The sequence below is a fragment of the Stegostoma tigrinum genome, chromosome 18 (genome assembly GCF_030684315.1).
Source record: "Stegostoma tigrinum isolate sSteTig4 chromosome 18, sSteTig4.hap1, whole genome shotgun sequence".
NCBI lineage: Eukaryota > Metazoa > Chordata > Chondrichthyes > Orectolobiformes > Stegostomatidae > Stegostoma > Stegostoma tigrinum.
This window is the reverse complement of record NC_081371.1, coordinates 17,410,874-17,426,783: the sequence shown is the minus strand read 5'-3', so window position 1 is coordinate 17,426,783 and position 15,910 is coordinate 17,410,874. Positions and strand designations below refer to the sequence as shown.

At 40.0% G+C, this 15,910-nt stretch overlaps 1 long non-coding RNA gene across 3 annotated transcripts in view; it reads right to left on the bottom strand.

The window, feature by feature from the left end:
- Window positions 1-739: 739 nt before the first annotated feature.
- LOC125461150 (uncharacterized) overlaps window positions 740-15,910 on the bottom strand; it is a 92,509-nt gene continuing 77,338 nt past the window's right edge. For all 3 annotated transcript variants that reach the window (XR_009446874.1, XR_007249414.2, XR_009446873.1), the window contains 3 exons: window positions 8,805-8,878; window positions 6,635-6,723; window positions 740-1,067 (listed from right to left, as the gene is read on the bottom strand). This is a non-coding gene — a long non-coding RNA (uncharacterized LOC125461150). The remainder of the gene's footprint in view (window positions 1,068-6,634; window positions 6,724-8,804; window positions 8,879-15,910) is intronic.

The window sequence follows — 15,910 nt, the reverse complement described above, 5'->3', positions numbered from 1 at the left end:
GCACCACCCCAGGGACGATGGGTCTATTTTGGGATAGCTACCATGGACAAGACCTTCAGGATACAGTAAATGGGAGAACGCAGCTAGTATTGAACAAGAGGAGCAAAGTGGTTATTTAATAAGGCCAGCTTGGGAGAATTCAGTAGGCCTCACAGAGAGAAATCCCCTGTCAAATTCCATTGAGATGTCACTTTGTGAAAAATGGTAAGATTTATTCCATAATATTTATCTTAAATGTTTATCTTAAATCACAATCTGCAATGTGATTTAAAGGATTAGGACTTTCTACCAGGTTTGATTTGTTTTATTTTGCTCGCTGTATTTTATGGTTTTAAAATCATTGGTTGAGTCAGCCTAAGGAAAGCTGTTTGGTGCTTGAGTAGATGATTGGAAGGTAAGAACCCAAATCAAGCAGAACTTTTCTCAGACCGGACTTGGAAAAGTTTGCAAGTTCTGGTCTCAGTATTACTAAAAAGATACAGATGTGCTATAAAAGGAGCAAAATATAATTAACATAGATAATATTAGAACTCTGAGGTACTAAGCTTCAGGAACAGGCTGGTCTCATCTGTTTTAAGAAAAGAGAAAGTTAAAGATGAATGATATAATAGAGATCTTTAAAATTATGACGAGCTTTGACAGAGTTGAGAAAATCTTTCCAGTTGTGGTTGAAGTCAAATCTAGAAAAATTATAAAGAAATCAAACATGGTATTTAAGGGAAACATTTTATTCAGAGCAGTAAAAACGTGCAACTTGCAACTACATTGAACATTTTAGGTGATTAGATAGATTTATTTAAACAGAAGCTAGATCAAAGCATAACGGAGAAACAAGTAAACAGATACTCCAACAAAGTTGAATAAAATGGATTATGAGGGGTTCATGCAGAGCATTAACACGGATGTGGACCAGTTGGACCAAATAGCTTCTTTCTATTCTGTAACATTCCGTGTGCGTAGGCTTGCCATTTTCAGACATTAAAAACTATTTGGAAGCCAGTACTACAAATAACACTTCAAATACTCATGCCTTAGTTTGATGTTTTCCTGAAGGTAGAAGCCTGTCCCTGTAAGAGACAGAAATTCAGATCAGTATAGAAGTATCTGAAACCTAACAATGAAGGGTCTAGGCCCGAAACGTCAGCTTTTGTGCTCCTGAGATGCTGCTGGGCCTGCTGTGTTCATCCAGCCTCACATTTTATTATCTATAATAAAATGAGATAACTCAGTGTGAAGCTGGAGGAACACAGCAGTCCAGGCAGCGTCAGAGGAGCAGGAAAGCCAATATTTCAGGCCAGGACCCTTCTTCAGAAATGGGGGAGGGGGGAGGAAGCTCTGAGAGATCCACTGAGCTCTTTCCGGAGGGAGGGGAATAACTTCTTCAAGGTAGGCATCCCTAGAAGAGGCTTCGCAGCGGGGTTATAAGTCTCTCAGAGATAGGAACAACTGCCGATGCTGGAGCCTACCTTGAAGAAGTTATCCCCCTCCCTCCGGAAAGACCTCAATGGATCTCTCAGAGCTCCCTTCCCCCTACCCCATTTCCAAAGAAGGGTCCCAAACTGAAATGTTGGCTTTCCTGCTCCTCTGATGCTGCCTGGACTGCTGTGTTCTTCCAGTCCCACACTGTATAACCTCAGACTCCAGCATTGGCAGTTCTTACCATCTCTGAGTGAGTTACAACCCCACTATGAAGCTTCTGCTAGGATGAATTTTGAAGAAGTACTGCCTACTACCTTCCATGGCTCAGAACGTATATATAACATGTAGTTTTCATAGTGTCACCATGAATCAAGGATGATTAGCATTGATCATTGTGTCACTATGGGGTGATGATAAGGAAGCAATTCTGACAAAAACCCATCTTAAAAGAAGACATTGGATAAAAGGACAACTAATAAATAAAACAGTGTCTCTGCTTGGCATTTCAAAAGCTCTGTAGTAAGTGCTTTCCTGTTAAAGAAACTGCAAATAAGTGTCGGCTACACACTGATGTGCATTACATTAATTCATATCTTTCATAGCTTTAAGTTGAAGATGAATTTTAATAAAGTTCAGTTGACAGAGCACTCAATTATTAGAGGAAAGGAAAAACTGAGAGATGGGAAATAATTCCTCATTAATCTGAATTCTAATACACAATATCACTTCACATCTGCTCTTGTGTGAAGTGATGCATGCTTATGCTTGTCCAGAGACTCGGTTGCTCCAGACTAGAAATGGCTTGTCATTTTTAACTGCCCAAAATAAAAGAATAAATGAATGCTGTGCAGTTCTAAGACCCGGGAAATATTGGCTCAATTTTTCTTGGGTGCTCTGTCAGGCTTCAAGACTCAGTTCACAGTCTGGCAGTTTTCTGAGATGCACTTCTGTGACTAATCAGTCAGACAGACGACAAATCTTCACTCAGGAATCAAATTAACAAACACCACCTGAGTCCCAAGCTATTTCGTATGAACTAAACTATTTTAAGTGAAATAGGATACAATCTAACAGAATTATTAATTTAACTTGCTTGGAATGTTACTACCATTGGTTGTTCTCATATTTCCCCTTTCATATTGCATACATGCAATTTATTATTGCAACATTCCTCTGTTTCTCTGTCTCATTTTCCCCTATGTCATGTATCTCCCATGAGCTGGCCATCTAGCTCTGTCAGTGCCTCTCATGTTGCTGGCTTCTCTTTCTTCTTTGCTGTACTCAAGCTTAACTAACAGCATGCTGAACAAAGATCAGCCACACAAATAATCCCTGTGCAAATGAACTCAGCATATTCCCCCCACCCCCACCCAGGCCTTGTGATAGGAGTTACACTTTCACAGTATGTTGAAGGAAATGAACAACCAGTCATTTACACATCACTTCCTTTGTCAGAATCTGAACATATATAGTCATCTGGATAACTGGAAGCATTAGCCTGCATTTTCTATTACGAACTTTGGTTAAAAACGTTCACTCTTCATATGATCTTCAAACGCTGATGGCATTGTTAGCCACATCAGGATCTGGCTATCCACCTCTACACATCTACAGATGGTTAGATTGCCTTCACAGGTATAACATCACGTTTGAGTATCTTGTAGATTCACATTACTCAGTAGTTCATATTCTCAGTTATACTACTATTGCAAACAGCATTAGTGATGGCAAAGCGACTTGCGATATTGAAAGTTGTGTGAACATGGTGATTTCATCTGGGACTGTAAATCTGATTATATGAGAGATATAACAGGTAGAATCAGCAACAGACATCGCACTGCAGCACAAGTGAACCATAATTAAAAACAGTGGCTAAGCTAAATAGAGCCAGAAGCAATCTTATACAACATAGTATAGATTGAGTTTGCATTGTTTGAAAACTGTAACACACAAGGAACTCAAGCGGTTATCCCAAACACACTACAGAAATGTGTATTCAATCTTGACCATGAAGGACATCCAGATGTTGTTAGGATGAGCCAACAATCCCATGAAGCAGCCAGCAATAGATTGCTGTGTAGAAATGTTTATTAGAAATTGCATGGCACGTACACTGAAAAATCGGTTTAACCTTGACCTCATGGCTACAACTGACCCCAGCACATCAGCCACTGCAAAAGCTTCAAGGAGCTATTTTTAGAGAAATGCAAGCAGCTCTAGCAATCAATTTTTTTTTTTGCTTTGGTGCTCATGTTCGATACAATAGATGACCAGAAGTCACCAATTCCATAATCAACATTTCAGTCAATTACATTTTTGAACAGTTGTTTATAAAATGGGATTTGTCAGAAACCATTGCTACAGACAATAGACCTTGGCCTGTTTCTAATCCATCCAGGGACTTCTTAGTAAGGTAAGGGTTTTACCTTCATCTGAAATCATGCTTCAACCCACAATGGTGACATTGAATAAATCAACAAGTAATACATCTCTGGTTTCTATCAAGAAGGTAAAGGTGGTGTGGGATGGTGTGAAGGAAATAAATTACATTGTTGAGCACAAGTTCATTGAAGCTCATCGTTACGATTCGATATAAAACTAGTTACACAAACCCAACTGTTCCTAGGTTTGATCTACAGTTTGTATCAAGCAATCAGATTTCATCGAGGCATAGAAACATAGACGATAGGAGCAGGCCTTCAAGCCTGTTCCACCATTCTTCATGATCAAGAGTGATCGCCCAACTCAATAGCCTAATCCTGCTTTCTCCCCATAACCTTTGAGGCATAAGAGTAAAACTGTGCCAAGGAGAAATAAAAAAGCAGGCAAGGTCCCCTCCCTGATTGATAAACAGTTCAATACAGCACAGGAACAGGTGCCTTCACCCACAAACCCTGCACCAATTCCAATCTTTATTTAGACTTGCTATTTATTGCCTTATTTGCCTCCCGCTCATGTGCCTTTCAAGTTATGCCTTAAGTGTTGCTAATGTACCTGCTTCCACTACCTCCACTGGCAGGCTGTTCCAGGCACCCACCACACCCTGTGTAAAAAAGTTTCCCCACAATTCTTCCCCAAACATTCCCCCTCTCACCTTGAACCTGTGTCCTCTTGTTGTTGACTTTTCCACCCTACCTCTCCCCTTATAATTTTTTAGACTTCACCCCTTAGCCTCCATCTTTCCAGTGAAAACAATTCGAGTTTATCGAACCTCGCCTCATAACTAAAATCCTCCAGCCCAGTCAACAACCTAGTAAATCTTTTCTACACCCTCCCCAAAGCATCCACGGCCTTCTGGCAGTCCTGCAACCAAAACTACATGCCATATTCCAAATGTGGCCTAGCTAACGTTTTGTACAACTGTAACATAATTTGCCAACATTTATATTTGATACCCCAGCCAATGAAGGCAAATATACTGCATGCCTTCTTGACCATCTTATTTAGCTGCATTGCCAGTTTCAGGGACCTGTGGGGCTGTATGCCTGGATCCCCCTCTATATCAATGTTTCCAAGGATTCTGTCATTTATTGTATAATTCGCACCTGAATTTGATCTTCCAAAATGCAAAATAATGGAAACATAGAAAGAAGGGCTAAGAACGGGCAATTTGACTCATCAAGTCTGCTCTACCATTCAATATGATTCTTTATCTGAGTAAATCTCAGTATCCAATACTCCTGCGGTCTCTGCATATCTCTTGACATTTTTAGCTTCTAGAACATTGTCTATTATTTCTTGAACATATTCAGTGACTTGGCCTCCACAGCCTCGTGTGGTAGAGAACTCCAAATGTTCTTGACCCTCTGAGCAAAATTTGTCTTTATCTCATTCTGAAATGGTATACTTTGTATCTTAAGGGTCTAAGGGTCCCACCCAGGGGGGAGTCATCATGTCTGCATCCAGTCTGTCCAATCCGGTCAAAATCTGATACATTTCAATGAGATCCCTTCTCATCTTTCCAAACTCCAGTGAATCAGGTTTTCTTGTCAACCTGATGTGCCATCCTAGGAATCAGTCTGGTGATTTTTTACAGTACACCCTATATAAATACATTTTTTCTCGGATAAGGATACCAAAATTCCACACAATACTTCAGACATGGTCTCACTAAGGCCATGTACAGTGCAGTGACACTTCCTTCCTCCCATACTCAAATCGTCTTGCCTTAATGTTTGCCTTCCGAACTGCTTATAGCACCTGCGTGCTTACCTCTAGGACTCTTTTAACACAGTGGTAATATCCCCATTCAAGTCCCTCCTAGCCCAGAGATGTGTAATATCATGCCTGAAAAGATTGATTTGAAATACATACAAGGGCATTCAAGGCCCTTTGTACTTCAATATTTCCCATTTAAATAATAGTGTATCTAGTGAATGCTACTGAAAATGTATTTAATGAAAACCAAATCAACTCAATTCTGAAAAGCCCCAGAGTTGAACAGCCTCACTATACTCACTGGGATAGGAATTTGTTTCGGACAAAGGTGTGAAATTAGCATTATTGGATCAGCTGTCTTTCATATGCAGTGTATGATAATTAGTTCCACTGCAGTTAAGGAACCTCACATGAAGAGTATCTCAGTGGGTGTGGCATATTATACATGAAATACATTCCAACAATATCTGTGAAAGAGAAGGGGGATTTATCTGAGAGAAGACGAAACAGAATGAAGGGCTATTTCTGTTGAAATCTCCATTTGAAGTTAAAGTCGAGTTTATTGGATGGTGCTATAACTGCCAATCACCTGTTTCTCAGCTGATTATCTATGCAAGTGAGATGTTATACAAGTATGTTTTAGAAGGGGTGGACGCTAGGAAGTTGTTTCCGTTAGGCGGGGAGACTAGGACCCGTGGGCACAGCCTTAAAATTAGAGAGGGTAAATTTAAAACTGAAATGAGATGACATTTCTTCAGCCAGAGAGTGGAATTCATTGCCACGGAGTGCAGTGGAGGCCGGGACGTTAGATGCCTTCAAGGCAGAGATCGACAAATTCTTGATCTCAAAAGGAATCAAGGGCTACGGAGAGCGTGCAGGGAAGTGGAGTTGAAATGCCCATCAGCCATGATTTAAATGGCGGAGTGGACTTGATGGGCCGAATGGCCTTACTTCCACTCCTATGTCTTATGGTCTTATGGTCTAACCCATTGAATTGTGTCGCTGGCAAATCAGTTCTAACCAATGAAATGAATTAACTTTACTGAAACATACTCACGTGAGTGCAGTGAAAAGTCTGCATGTCACTAATTATGGCACCATCTTAGGTACAAGGTACCTAGGTACAGATTCTTCAATTACAAGTTCCTAAAAAAGAAAAATTAGAAAAATAAACAAATAAAAAAATCCAGTATTACAGTTAATAGCAGTAAATTAGAAAAAATGAGAAATAAAAAGTAGGACCTTGCTAGGTCAAATGTTCTTGCATCATATTTTAAGGGCAATAGGGCACCACTTCACCTTGACACAAGCCAGGAACTTCCCCTCTGCTTGTGGTGGCTAGTCCTAGAATCCCAGATATGCTGCCTAAGAAATCCAAGCAGCCAAGTTTGTTAATGCTGCTCGATGGGGTCACTGACACGATATCCATCCTTTTCCTGGATGAATCCAGGAGGTGAGATCATACAGCAGGTCAGTGCTGCTGACGTACACAAAAGGGACAGTAGGTAGAGCTGGAGGAACATCAATGATCTCCTGTACTCTCCCACAGTGAATGGGGTCATCTTCTCTCTTCAACCTCACCCTTACAGAGACATCATTGAGTCTAACTCTGCCACTGCACAGACATTCCTTAAAGCCTATAAACTCCAACAACAAATATATAATGTGCAATCAAGGGTTCACACCCAACTCATTCACACAAACCTTGCTGCCCACTATGATTCCTTCTCACTCACCATAGAGTCATACAGCACAGAAACAGACCCTTTGGTCCCACAGTCCATGTCGATATTAATCCCAAACTAAACTAATCCCACCGGCCTGTGCCCAGCCCATATCCCCTCAAATATTTCTTATACATGTACTTATCTAAATATCTTTTATACATTGTAACTAAGGAGGTTTTACTGCCTTGCATAGTGATACATGCCTTTAAACTACTCCTGCACCCATTCCCATCACACTCAACCTTTCCCTTTATCTTATTGCAAGAAAATTACACTTTTCCGCACCTGATCCAAGAAGAAACTGCTGTGATCTCTGACACTCAGAGGACTGCCAGAGGGGTCAACTCACACGATGGCCAATACAGAGTTACCAACTGCAGAGATAGCACTGTCAGTGAAAGCAAAGGGAAGGAGCAGGGCTGTGAAAGCTGTGTATGTACCCAGCCCAGAGGCAGAGAACCCAACTCGACAGGTACCCATTTAGGTTGTGCAGACTGGTCTCTGTAAGGCTGCCTGTCTTGATTGAGTAGAGGCTAATGGGAAAGGGAAGTTAACTCAAGAGAGTAGGAACATTAATGAGATGTTAATACATGTATATAAGCATTTGCCACTCGGTGGTGAGAAAGTGAAATCACCACCTAAGGAAGGAATATTTGCATGTGACAGTTCAAAGCACCAGCAAGTATTTTGTTTTTGGATTCTTGGCCGATTAACTCACCACACTCACCATTATTCCCACCACCCTCAACGGGGGTAAAGACTCAAAACTGATTCAGTCTCTCGTGCCATTTCCTGTTTTTCAGAGCTTATTGTAATAAAGCACAATTCTAATGCATTTGAAGGTAGGTCATGTTTTTAATGTCACAAAGTTGTAATGAAAATTCAACATCTATAATATGCATCACGGACTATATATTCTCATTGTCTCATCTGTCAATCTCATCTCCTCATGGAACAAGATTAATGCTGCGTAGTCTGTGAACAACTCATAGTTTCTTTTTATTGGTGATGCTTTTAGTTTCCAAGAGAATGCAGCAATCACCAAACAGATTTCTGCAGCTGTCAATCTCAGTTGAAAGACTGATGAACTGGTGATAGACTGTCACACAGTTTTTGAAGCAAACCCCTTCTTGTTCCTAGCTATCATAGACTCCAGCTCTGCTATAAATCCCATTTCAATTCACTTCACAATTACTAAAACAGGCAGACATACCAGATTTGGCTTTTCTTGCCTGTGTGCAACATTGCAACAAATATTTCTGCTCTCAATGAAATTATTAGAGGAAACAAAATAGGATAAATACCTTTGACACAATTATTTGACATCTTTTTTTTAGACTCAGCACCTTTTTGTCTAGATTGGGCCCTCACAACCAAGAGAAGAAGTTCTGGTTGCTATTCAGAGGCTCCTCCTTGATATTGTATATTCGTGGGTGTAAAGTGAGAATGTAATTGGGCTCATCTGTGATACTCATGATAAACCAGCCTGCCAACACTTACTGCCAGTTTCACGCAGAAAAAATGCCACTTGGAAAAGATTCTTGAGGTCTTTTGGCAACCATAAAATTTCACCCCTAAAAGAAGTGCAGAAGAAGAAAGTTACAACAGCAAAGCATGAGTGAAATGTTAACTGACTGCATGCTTTCTCAATTTTATGTGCATACACATGATCCTTCTTCATTTTTGTACTTAAAATTTTATTAGTATTCAGTAAATACATCACTTTAATGCAAGTATTGTCTACATCCTTTTGTATGTTCATATTTCAAAAAATACACTTTATGCATAAAAATGTCTCTATATACATACATAATCACAAAAGCAATTTGGTTCTATACAGTACCATATGAAGAAACAAACATTGGAGTTTGACTTTATCCAGCAAACAAACCCAAAGACATATGTTACTTGTTCAAGACCATAATTACATACATTTCAGACACTGGGAGGGTCCAATAACTGAACGGATCCCCATTTAATTTCAGCAGGAAGATCTCAGACAGTAGCTTTTCCATGCCCCCAAGCTTTAGTGTGTCCCTCAGCACATAATCTTAGACCATGGAAAGTGCCAGTCTGCAACACTTGGTTGAGGTCAACTCCTTGTTCTGGAAGACCAACAAGTTTTGGGCAGACCAAAGAGCATCTTCCACCGAGTTGATGGTCTTCCAGGTGCAGCTGATGTGTCCGGGAATAGACCATCAAGCACAGAGCCCTGCGTCACAAAGCTGTTTGGGACGAACCTCAACAAGACCCACTTCTTCTCTCCCCAAATTTCCTTTGCAAGCGCTCTTTCCAGAAGGAGATATGCAACAGCCTCTACCCCCAGCAGCCGTTTTGAGGGCACAGGGAGTCCATGCATACATGAAGGATCTCACAACCACCCAGTCTGCACGAAAGTTCAGAATACTGAATTCTCAGCGGCCAATTGAAAATGACCATTTACAAATCCTAACTCTGTAGCTAATGTTGCTCTCTCTAATTTCCTTAGGGTGATAACTTCACAACCTTCCCACTTACATTCCCTTTCAACATCCGCTTGGTTTTTGGATATGGAAGAAGGGATTAGAGTACAGACTATTAATGCTAGTTCACAATAAGTGGAAGGATAAGTCACAACCTCAATTTTTACTCTTTTTCATTCCCAGTAAGATGAAATTATTCACTGACTGTGATACAACACGTCAAATTTTTTTCAAGGTTAATTGAGTTGCAATGCTAGTCGACTCTAGGCTTCAATGCCTAGGGCCCAGGACAGAGCAGCAACACTCTGCCTACAGCTGTTAGACTGCCCTCCTGATTTTAATGATATCATGCATCATTACCCAGGGGGTGGAATGGCCTGCCCCTTTGGCCTGCATCACATCTATCAAAGCCAGCTTTGGATCAGCAGGCAGGAGGCGAATGTTGGCTGAGCTTAAATTAAAAGCTTATTAGAAAAGCTTGACTAGAGGCATGTTCAAACATGGTTTTTATACTCAGCTGCTGGCAGCTACTAAGTTACAGCATCAGACTGCCGATTAAGCCAGCATTGACATTTATTTACCCTTGAATTTTTCCATGGGGAACAGACGTATTTCACCAGCTTTAACTGGAATAACAAAGCACAGATGGAAAACTGTCTGAGGAAGAATTCTCTCTCAGATGTCTCCAGTAGGTCAGTTAGGAAGAAATGCTGATGATATTCAACGAGTTGTTTGTACAGGAAGTCACACATCCTGGATTGCTCAACAGATAAGAATTATGTGGGTCAGGGAACAAGAAATGAGGACAACATTTTGTAGAAAGATGTTCTTATTTTGACTTTGACTTGTTGAATATGTAGCTGTACTGTCAGGACTGATCAGCAGAAGACAGTCGCATCTATATTAACCTGCTGTCAGGTCTAATGTCAGTGGCAGGCCCAATAACAGGGAATGAAAGCTTGTTACATTCTTCATGCAAACAGGATGCGACTGTTATAGTGAAAGTGTAATAATTTCCCAGCTTCTTCTGTCTCCTTATTCAAGCCAGAGGAAACAGAGTTATCCCTGACCAGTAAAAGGAGAAATCCAGGTAGCAGATAAGTGCCCTAAATGCTCCTCCAGTGGGAAACTGGGCCAGGTAAAGGAAAATGCCTGTTTTGGTATCCCCAGAGCAGGAATGGCACACTCATGACTTTACAATCTTTTTGCATTTGTCGTGGAGTCTTGAATGGCTCAAACAAGTCTTCCAGGAACAGTCTGATTAACATGCAAAGTGACAGTATGCGTGTAAATTATGAACATTACAAGATTAGCAGCATCAAGTGTTCAATCACATCAAATTTTACTGCCTGATGCTTCAAATTCAGCTTGTCACATTAGTCCATTAAAAGCCATATTTGTGCATTAGGAACTATAATGATTATTCACAATAAGCTCTTAAAAGCTGATCTGGTTCAGTGATGTCATTCTCTTCCTCTGATCCCTGAAGCTTCCAGACAACAGCTTCCCTGAGGTTCCTTTCCTTTAAGCAAGTGAATCTGCCATCCTTACCTGGTCTGGCCCACATAAGATGACAACAATGTGGTTGAACTTTACTGTCCCTGAAGTGGCTCAGCAAGCCACTCAGTGCAGCAACTTAAACATTGTTAGAAGGAGGCATGAAGTTGAAACATTTTGTCTTGTATCTATTAGAACTATGATAGAAGAAACAGATAGGAACAATTAGGGAAATAGGGATAGCTAATAAAAGGGTGGGCAATTATTCAAGTTTGCTTCATGCATCCAACTTCTGATGAGTAAAAGGCAAAAAGATTCAACTTTTGGTCTCTTTTTATCACGGTTTAAGGGCAGTTTAGGATGTGCAACAAACATTGGCATTGTCAGTGACATTCAAACCCCAAGAAAGGACAAATCAAACTAAAGCACCAGTCTATACTATTCCATAAATAAAGGTTTTCTCATGTTAGATAATGTCTGTCATTTCTCTCAGAGATAATGGGAACTGCAGATGCTGGAGAATTCCAAGATAATAAAATGTGAGGCTGGATGAACACAGCAGGCCAAGCAGCATCTCAGGAGCACAAAAGCTGACGTTTCGGGCCTAGACCCTTCATTTCTCTCAGTTGTTTTAATATTTCTGAATCCATTTCTTTCATGGAAGAACAAAATATTTGCATTGAATCTCAACCATACATCTACACAATGGTATCTTGGGGCCAGAGGAAACAGAGTTATCCCTGACCAGTAAAAGGAGAAATCCAGGTAGCAGATAAGTGCCCTAAATGCTCCTCCAGTGGGAAACTGGGCCAGGTAAAGGAAAATGCCTGTTTTGGTATCCCCAGGCCGCAAGACTGGTGTCCATTACATTAAAAGGTGGTTAATGTCTACTCAGGCATAGGATAGCTGTCTGGAGTTTGTGTCCAAAGGAATAGTCTTCACTGGCTGTTTTAAACAACCAGAAAAAGAAACTAACATTGTCCAAGACTTTGTAAATGGAAAAATATAAAAGATTCGGTTAAGAAAAGAACAGTATCAATAAAAGGGCTCATGGGAGAGAACATAGATGTGTCACTTGTTAACGTTTACTTAGAGAACACAAATGTTTTGGGTCTAGCAATTATGTAGATACTCCTAAACCTGCCGATGCAAGGAATAGATACATTATTGGGGAATGTTTTGTTTCATCTATTACAAAATATAGCCCTGAAATAAAAAAAAGGACAATTCAGAGAAGCTGGAAAGGCTGGAGATTTCCAGCAGCAAGCAGCAGAAAAGCCAGGAACTGAAAGAGGTTTAGTAGATCAAGAAGGATCACTGGAATTTTGAGCAGCAAGAAGTCGTAAAGAGGCAAGAATCAAGGGCTACGGGGAGAGTGCAGGGAAGTGGAGTTGAAATGCCCATCAGCCATGATTTAAATGGTGGACTGGACTCGATTGGCCGAATGGCCTTACTTCCACTCCTATGTCTTATGGTCTTACGGTCTTCATCCTCTCTGGGTATATTAGGACTTAGAAGATTTCTGTTCTCTAGAAGCTCACTTGAACTCAGTGGAGCAGTAGTGTGTTAATTGTTAACTAGATCTACTCCTTCATCTAGCAGAAATTTTCTAGTCTATTGATAGTCTATTCATCTTTTATCTTCGAGAATGTGAAAATAAACATACCACCTAGTTTCATTGATACATCTATTGCTGCTATTGTTGATAGTTCTGAGTTTTAGTGAGCTAATACTGCTGGTGAAATAAGAATTTGTTTTATCTTGTGAAGGGAACTTTGTTCATCCTCTTGCCAACTCCATTCTTGGTCTTGTCTGATTGACTATTGTCATGGTTAATTTACCTGTGCCAGTTAAGGTAAGAACGTTCATGTCTGATTCAGTTACCAATGAATCTTTGAAGTCCATTAATGTTATGACCTGGTGTGAAGCCTCTGATGGCTTTGGTTTTTTGTGAATCACCCTTGATGCTTGCTGTGTGTACAAGTCCCAGCAATGGAATAGTTGGCTATGAGATATTCATTTATCATTCAGAATAAATTGTGCTTTTTGCAAGCAATGTAACACTGCTCTCACTCACAGTGTGTTCTGATGTGATCAAACTATGAATTAGAATGTTGAGCATATGACAGATAATCCTTTCTAATCTTTCTTGGATATTGACAATCAGTCTTTCAAAGAATTCTGAAGTTGATGTAATGCCAAAACATAGTTGTTTGGATGAATGTGAGGAATGTTGTTAATAATTTGGATTACTTGTCCAGAGTTAGATGCTAGAAGCCGATGATTGCATCACGTTTGTCAGACTCTCTTCCCCTGATGACCTGATTCTCCTCTCCACTGTCTTGTTTAATTGTCTGAGGTCAAGAAAATTTCACAGTGAGCCATTTCATTTTGTTGCTGTCCATGCCAGAACACAAACATTATTCGTTTTGTTCCTGTTGTGATTATTCCCCGCTACAATGTTATCTCAATATTGTACATCACATTCTTTGAAAAAGTGGGTGTGGAACTTTCCTTGGGCCGAGTAGCCATTGGCTTGGCATTTGCTGTGATATGATAAGTTGCTTCTAGCTTTCTGAGGTCTCTAAATAATTTTCGGAATTCTGAACTTAATCCTAATAGTCTGTTTTTTAAATCAGCTTTCCAATTTTGAGTCTTGGATATGACTTTGCAGCTTAGTAGTAAACATTCTTCATAGTGATTTCTCTTCCTTTGGACTGGAGTGTTGCAGTCGACTGATGTTTCCATTTGATTTAGATGCTTCCTGGCCATGGAGCGAATAGTGGGGGACCAGAGGAACTAGGTCTAGGCCCGAAACGTCAGCTTTTGTGCTCCTGAGATGCTGCTTGGCCTGCTGTGTTCATCCAGCCTCACATTTTATTATCTTGACCAGAGGAACTGTTGTTTTACTGAACCTTCTGATTCTGAAAGAATGGGTACTCCTACACCAGTGTCAGATTTGAAGCTGGCTTTGAACCCATTACTATAATTTCAGGACCCCAATAACTTTGAAGAGATCCTGTAGCTTCTCTGAGGAATGTCACGTATTTGTTATGAACATCTTCAATTTCGAGAATGCTGCTTCTTTTAGTTGATTTTTCTTCTTGTTCTTCAGTTAGAGTGTCTTTGCTGTGGTATATAGTTTCAAATCGACTTCACTTCTTGTAGGCATGGCACTCTGAATTTTATAGGGACAATTTTCTCAGCAATGCAACGCTTTCCCACTGTGAGAGCACAGTGCGTAATGATAGCTATCATGCTCCTTCAAATGATTCTGGAGTAGCTGTTATTTCATTTTTATACTCTTAAAAACTGTATCACCTTCATTGTCTTTCTCTGTAATACTTTCCTGTTACCTCAAATGAAACAACAACTTTTTTTCCTCATCTCTGTCTGCCTTGCCATCTGCACTGCCTGTGATTCTGGTTAAAATCTCCTTTGACAGCAAAGAATCTGACAAAATCTCTTCTAACACTCTGACATTAGTGCAGTCACAATTAATTTGCCTTTCTGGGATAAATACACAATTCTTGACTAATAGCGTGTAACATTTTATGAACAAATTTTACACTGTTCTCCTAGTCTTTGAGGACATTTGTTGAAAAATTACATTTATTATGAATAATAATAACTACACTTCCTCTAAAGCTGAAGTAGGTATCTAAAGGTGGGCTTTGTTTGCTCTCCTACTGATTCCAGAGCAGTTTTGTTCTTCATTAATCCTTGACATCATTTGGTTGATTCGAGGCTTTGAGTTTGAAGCTCTTTGACAAAAGACAAGTTTTTTTTCCCCAATGGTTTGCCTTTAAACAAATTATTTCCCACAGCATCCTCTGCTCGCAGATATTTCGACTTGCTAATTTTCCATTCACTGGAATTCTTTCTCTTTTTGATTTTTCCCTTCAATCTTTTGTCTTCCTATAATTTTCCTTTGATGCTTTTTCCAATGTTTTCGATGTTGGATTGGCCATTCGGTGGCTCTGTCTGTCATCTCCATAGTGGGCCTTAGAGAGAGGTGGCATCCTTGGTTATGATCAGTAGACATTGCTAAGAACACGTCAGTTGACGAGATTAACTGTTAATAAACCTTCTATTTTAAGGAAAAGGCTTAGCATCCAAGGCTTAATGCATGTATATCTTACATCACTGATGATGGATATAATTATTTACTTATATAGCATCAAACTATTCAAATACAATGTTCTAGGCCCAACCATCTTCAGCTGCTTCATCAAAGGCCTTCCCTCCATGATAAGGCCAGAAGCATTTGCTGATGATTACACAATTAAGCACCCAAAAGCAGCATGATCTGGACAATATTCAAGGTTTTACCTTTCACACTATACAAATGTCAGACAATGGTTGTTTCCAACGAGAGAAAATATAACTACCCCTGCTTGACATTGAATATCATTACCATTTGTGACAATGCTGTATCTTTAAGAGGTTATTTAGTCCTGGTTTCTTTTAAAAGAGAGATTGAAAGAGGCTCTGAGCTGGCCACTGAAGACCACTTGAGTAAACAACTTAGGAGGCCTTGGGAATTTTTTAAATGCGGCCTAAATTGGTGTGGCCAGCTCTTACTGATGAGGATTTCTGAGGTTTTGGTTTATTAATAGCATTAAAAGCTATTGGTCTCTCAATGGA